Raw genomic sequence first — 7,589 nt, forward strand, 5'->3', positions numbered from 1 at the left:
ATTTGTTTAATCGCTTAAAACTACTAAAAAATTGCGAGCGAGCAAAAATGTTGACACTTTTATTACCAAAATAAAATTTGTTCATAGTGTTGGACATATAATATTAAGAAAAAATATAGTTCACCATTCTCTCTTTCATTTTCTTCCCTTTTCCCTCTCTTTTTTTTTATCTTGGTTGTGAAAAAGGCCCCCATCTGTACACCAGTGCCTTAGTGATAATTTGATAGATTGTGTTTTGGTGAATCATTAAGTGTTATCAAAGCTCTTTCAAATCTTTTAGAGTGGTTCAATAGACCTGTGTGAAATACAGTCGAGTATCATCGAACAGGTCAATCTTACAGAATCGTACTGTGGTCACCATTCAATTTTAACCATTTATCTGTTTGCAAAAATTTAGATTCCTTGAATATTTAGCGTACCTTTTCAGCTGTTTTATTTTTCTAAAGAACAATAAGGGCGTTTGTCTTAGAAATTAAGTGATTGGCTATGTAGCCTAATTTTCTTTCAACATTTCATCCACCACATCATACTTTATTTCATATTTTGATAATATGGGATTATTCATGCAATCTAGTGAATAACTTGCGTAGTGGTATGTACTTCCGGGGGATTTACCCCAAAAATCTTGAAATTAGAACAAACATTATAATATTTGTCTATCGTTGACCTCTCCTATATATGTAACTCTTTATCACATTTTGACTGTATACGGACACAACTGTTCGTTCCAATTCTGGTCATTCCGTCGTCATTCGGTTATAATCGGAGCATTCGGGTCACATTCGGCTCGATTCTGGCCACCTTTGGCTCGATTGTTGCCACTATTCCTGTGGACATACGGCTTTATTCGAATCCATTGAAATCGGGCCATAATTCGAGCAGAATCTGTCCGAATTTATTCGGGAGAATTAGTTTTGGTGTAAACATGGCTTTAATTGTGGCTTTGTGAAATCCATGAAGTTTAATAAAATTTGTCAATGGAATGTATTTTTCGAGCAAATTGTATTTTAACATCTACATTTACATACTTTAATATTGTGCAATTTGGGTGAGTAAATACACCATATCAATTAGCAAAGATATACAGAGTGTATCAAAATAATTTTACACTTAGATAAAATCCTGTAAAATTATACATTTGTAATATCCTGAAGATTTATCCACATTTTAACATTGGTACAGATCCATTCAAGCAAATGACGATATAATTGTCAAAAAATATTTCCGCTTGAGTGAGCACCACTTACTATTGAAAAGTTAGTGAAAAATGATTTGCGCAGAACTTTGAAATAGTTATGCGAATAAAAGTAGACTCTAATCATGAAGAACACATTGGATTTAGCTATATAGTAAAATTGATTTTAAGATATCTTTTACCTTTTTAACTTGTTTCCTTGCCCAAAACACTTCGAAGAGTGCATTGCGCCCCACCCTATACTCCCCCACACATCGAGGCCATCGTGATGATATTTTCTTTACACTGAGCTGTGATTTACATGAAATGGCTTAGGCTTCATTTTCATTTTGTTAATCATTGTCAAGCTTGGTAAAGGTGTGGAGAAACAAGCAGTGGCGTACATAGGATATTCCACAGGGGGGGGGGGGCAAAACCGTCCGCCAAAAAAATTTACAAGCAAAAAAAAGGTCTTCAATCAGAAATAAATGATTTCGTACCAGAGAGAAAAAATGACAAGAAAAAAAAAGGTATTCAAACTCGTCAGGGGAGGGGGGGGGGGGCAGGGATACGTCCTTTGCATGGGTTGTGGCTTGTCAGTGGGGGGCAGACTGCCCCCCCCGTAGGTACGCTAGTGGAAACAGGTATTCAATAAGAAATGAAATGTAAACCCGCTTTAAATAACAAAGACTTAGTGAAAAAATGCTGGAGATGTCTGATATAAAATTTTGTTCAGATTTAGTTATGTCCTCAGATCCAGCTGGCCAAAAAGGGTAGAGGTTGTGCTTACTAAGTGTTGAAATTTCAATTTGGGTGTCAAAATTGTTACAAAATGTTTGAATGTATCTGTTTTATTTCAATTGACTAAAAGTGCAAGGTATGAGAAATGTTTCGCAGGGTAAATTTGATTTAACCCTTTCCCCTTGACACAGCGTGAAAACGAGCATTTCGCGAGCTTCACAAAATGGACAGTGCTCACTCAATTGTAACATTCTGTCAAAACTTTTACTTTCATTGGATAGATGAGACCCAAACCTAAGATTATATTTAAAAAAATTACCCACATATTGCATATTTTTTTTAATTACCAGGGCTTTATCAAAGTGTAAACTTTTTTTGATACGCACTGTATATACGCTATTGAGTGCATAAACGGTTGTTCCAAAGGGCTTATTTCGAAAGGGTGGGTGCTGTCGCGTTAGGGTGCGTCAACGCGAACGCGAAGATTCGTCCAAAGCCCCCCCCCCCCCGGTTTGGCCGAAAGGGTGCGTTGGGAGCGCCACGTCTCGTCGCGTTCACTGGAACGCGCCCTTTCGTCCAAAGCCCCCCCCCCGGTTTGGACGAAAGGGTGTGTTTAATAATAGTGAATAAATAAATACAAATATTTATAAGAAAGCTGAACAAACAAAAAAGACAAGTGATATGTGAAATTTGCATAGGAACATAAATCATCATATGGCACAAACATTCTTTTTAAGGTAAAAAAAAAACAATGACGGCATGCTGCATGAGGATTTTCGGTGGAAATGTTTTATGGTGTAATATTGATACATGTAAAAATTATGACTGATTTCAAGGTTCTTTCAAATAAAAAAGTAACTTACCTTCAATTTTATACTTTGCAGGTGTGTATTTATTACAAAGGAAAACATTCGTATACCTGGAGATATTTGGTGTCCCCCAAATTATAAAACTTACGGCAGATGTGTCCTGGAAGGGCAAGGCCAAAATTGATGTCGGGTCAGCATTCACAACGTTTAACTCTTCAGACCCTACCTTACTATATTTTACACTTGAGACCCTGCCTCAGTATATTTTGTGAAATGTATCTGTTGTGTATGTGTGCGTGTTGTGTGTATAATAATAATAATGATAATAATAATAATATGTGCGTGTGTATAATAATAATACTTATAATAATAAAAATAATAACAATAATTATAATAATAATTATAATAATGATAATAATAATAATTTTCACCCCAAAGAGTGAATTTATGGAAATGAATTTGGAGTGAAAAATTGGCGCCAAGTGGCTTATTGCAAGGGTGGGTATCTGATTTTATTATCATTATTATCATTATTATTATTATCATTATTATTCTTAGTTGAACTTTTCTTTCTTTTCCTCAAATTGTCAATGCTTTAAATGATTGAAAATCCACTATTTTACGTGCAAATTGGCAATGTTTGACAAAATACCTTATATTCAGCTTTCTTATAAATATTTGTATTTATTTATTCATTATTATTAAACACACCCTTTCGTCCAAACCGGGGGGGGGGCTTTGAACGAAAGGGCGCGTTCCAGTGAACGCGACGCGACGTGGCGCTCCCAACGCACCCTTTCGGCCAAACCGGGGGGGCTTTGGACGAATCTTCGCGTTCGCGTTGACGCACCCTAACGCGACAGCACCCACCCTTTCGACATAAGCCGTTCCAAAGTATTCTCGATCTTGATCAATTATAAGCAATGCCATATATAAAAATAGCTTGTGGTTCTTTTTTATACTTAACTTAAAAATACCAAGCACAGAGAAGAATACAATACTGATTGTGTTCAAATTATTTTTTTAAAGAAAAGTATAGGCCTTTTTATAAGTAGTGCAAAAGGCTTTGTTTTCGATGAAAACTTTGAAGTGATAGCTGATAAATTGGCATGCATAGTTTAACATCATTCATCATTTGATCTTATATAATCGCACACTGAAGTTGTACCGCATTACACATTATTCTTCCATGATGTAACGAACAAATGGACATACTGGAGAAAATGTCTATAAATGTATATATCTATTTCATACAACAAATCATCAATCTGGCTACATCTTGGTGGATTTCTCTCTCGAGAGAGGGTTTACACGAGATAAATTGATTGTAAGCAAAATACGAATCCCTATATTCCTTACCTGTATATCATGGTCGTGTGAGCTTTAGATTCCAGGTGATGAGTGGGAAAATTACATTAATCTTGACGTTATTATTATATTGGAAACCCATGGGTCCTGTAATATGGTAATAAGTGTGAAATTATGATGAGTTCCGTATATATTGCTCATGTGTAACGTATACTCATTTGGTAGAAAATCAGTGTAAACTTGTTTCCTTCTACACGCAAATTGTAACATTCCGTATTGTGAGGATCAATTTGTTCTCTACATGTATTGCATTTTTGTTGTTTTGAAATAGCAACAGTGCTGAATAATCAAACAGACACGTGGGTTTGTTATAATACAACCATCCTGGTATCAATAAAAAATGACAAAATTTATGCAACTTGTTTATAGCATCCCATATATTTCAGAAGGCATTGTTATCGCCGTTACCCGCATGTTAAACGTGATAATTACTAGTGTTTTGGACATTTTGATTCATGCTCTTTTTAAATTTATGCATATCAAATAATTAGGTAGGCCTATGATTGTAATGAATAATGAATATTTATTTAATATTGTATATCTAAATGTGCATCACACAATCTGTCACACTCTGTTATTCACAATCGCCCCGGATTGCCAGCATTGCTTGAATAATAATGAAAACTTCTGAATATGACATCATGAAATTACATAATACATGTATATGAATAAACTATTGTTTGTTTCTATTTCATCTTAATATACTTTTCTTTCTGATGAGGAATAAGAACGTGACCTCAGAAATATTCAGAGAGACGTATAAAATACAGAACTTAATATTTCAAAGAGGAAAGGTGTTGTGGTATTATACGAGCTAATGGCGGAACACAAAGAGTGAATGATGACAGTGGAAAAGTTATAGGGAGCTAAAGAGTATGTGCTACAAAGAGAGGGGGTATGGGATGACAGATAAAGGAGAAGGAAGAAATAGAAAGAAAGAAGATAGGGGGAAGAATCAGTTAAGAGGATAGAATGGAGCAAAGTAAATTTAATGCTTTAACACGGAAGAGACTACGTCAACAAATCGATCGTACGAGGAGGTGATCGATCCACGATGTTATGCAGGATCACGCACTCCACTCAGCCAGAATGAAGCACGGATGTAAATCCGACACCAGCCCCGCCGTCATGTCGTGATTCCTAGCAGCTCTTGCCTTTTTGCGATGGTGGTAAAATGACATGCTCACGGTTTCGAATTTGTCAGGCGGTCGCCGGGCTGGATGACGAAGAGGGGGAATGATGGTTGGTAGTGGAGTCTTTCGATTGTTTGTAGCCCACGGTCATTCCTCTTGCCTAAAGAGTCGGGAACGACGCAGTGACGGTATTCTACTTCACACTGCTACCCTATTAAGGTACCCTGATAAGGTTTCGATGAGAAATCACCTTTCCCTCTACTTCTTTCTCCTGTCTACCGTCACCTACCACAATTATGATTTACACATCTCCCTTTTCAATCCAATTACAAATCGATCCCAGTTCAGAGGTGTCAAAATTAGATCCGAGGGAACATTGACGAGTAAATGTGTCATGTTAGACGTTTTATGTCTTGTTTGAGGAGTAGAAAGGATGCAGTTTCGTATCGAATTGATTAGAATTATCTAAAAAATGTCCATCTAATAGCCATGAGCCAACCTTGTCATATTGGTAGCATGAGATCAAGCAAACGAAATGTTAGGTGGGTTATCATGGGTGTTTTGGTATCCTTTCTTTTATTCGAAATACATGTATAACTATTACGAGTCATAAATATGATTTAAAAGATTGGGGTCGCTTAGAAACGAGGGAACGAATATAGTTCGCTTTGCTTCAGGAGGTTCCATATTATAAATCATGCTTTCATAACTTTTTTAAATCAAATTTGTTTTAAAAATTGTAGAAAATACAATCTAATTGTAATTTTTGGAGGAATGTTCATCCCCACCTCTTGAAATTTGCGACAGCCCAAATGTATTTACATGTTTACTTCATCATGAACGAATCAGTTTAAGAAAAAAAAAACTGATTCGTATATTCGAAATACTCTTATTGTTTGAGGATTCAGGAGATGACTCCAACTAACGATGACTAAAATAATATTAACAATGGCAATGATCATTATAATAATAATCATGTATTTGATTATAGTAATGATACGATTAGTAACAATTATCATAATTATATTGATAATAATGATCATGATAATGATAACATAAATTACCATATTGACAATGATGATAGCAATGATAGTATTAAAAAGAAGAAATAGGAGTAGTAATAGTAGTAGTAGTAGTAGTAGTAGTAGTAGTAGTAGTAGTAGTAGTAGTAGTAGTAGTGATAGTAGTAGTAGAAGAAGAAGTAGAAAGCGAAGGAGGAGGAAGAGCAGGAGGAAGAGGATCACAATAACAATAAAACATTTATAATTGTTTAGGATTATTACTCTACCATTTTCCTTTTATGGAATAATAAATTACTTTCAACGAATTCAGAATAAAATGAGCGGTAAATAAAGCTGTATCCGTTAGAATTAAACTCAACTTTTTTAATAACCAATAAGCTAAAACAAGATAAATAATCTTTAGTAGATATGAAGACACTTTCCCCGCCAGTTTCATAAAAGAAACAGTGACTTATTGATATGTTCATAATAGATGTCCTCTGATTGACAATTTTAAGCTTGACCACTTACTATTTTAAAGGCAATATCACTAGTTTAAAGGCAATATCACTTTCGTCATTTATTTCCTTCTTTTTTATTTTGTGTGTCTTAATAATGCACAATATGAAATAGGCCTATCTATATATCTAAAGAGCGCTTGTTGAAAAACTTGTCAATATAAAAAAAAAATCTGAGACTTATTGTCGGTTTTAAGCTGGCGGGACACAAATAACGTGATAAGCGCTACATTAGAAATTATCGCAATATTATCATCATTATTATCATTATCATATCTATCATAATCATCATCAAAATCATCATTCGTCGGTATTGGTATCATGAAGGCGCCTTTGGAAATCAGTCTTGCATAACTGAACAGGCCTACCCTGCAGTACAAGATAAAGAAAACAAGGAAATCAACATCAAAACAATAAAGGAATGAAAAATGAATCTAACTGGAAGGCAACGTTTGAATTTATCATTTGGTAATGTTTCTCTTTGAAGGATTAACGCCTCTTGTAGCATTATCCTGGAATTATTAACAGTTACAACTTGGGTGGGGAATGAAATTATTCGAAATGGAAAAATTAAAATAAAAACAAAAAAATACGGATGACCATGAATGAACAAAAAGGGTTGTATCAAAATTATAGGGGGAATTAAATGTGTAAACAACAATCATTAACTCGTTTAAAAAAAAAATTATGGTTCGTAATTGCACCACATCTGCACAATTTGTGACTTATGGGAAAGATTTGGAACAAACTCTGACTCATAACATCATGGATTTAGGGTTGGATTGAAATTTTTCCAGTATTTATTGGATCTCATTTTGAGGATGCTGAGCTTTGAATTTAGTAAT

This window comes from Lytechinus variegatus, chromosome 3 (genome assembly GCF_018143015.1).
Source record: "Lytechinus variegatus isolate NC3 chromosome 3, Lvar_3.0, whole genome shotgun sequence".
Lineage (NCBI taxonomy): Eukaryota > Metazoa > Echinodermata > Echinoidea > Temnopleuroida > Toxopneustidae > Lytechinus > Lytechinus variegatus.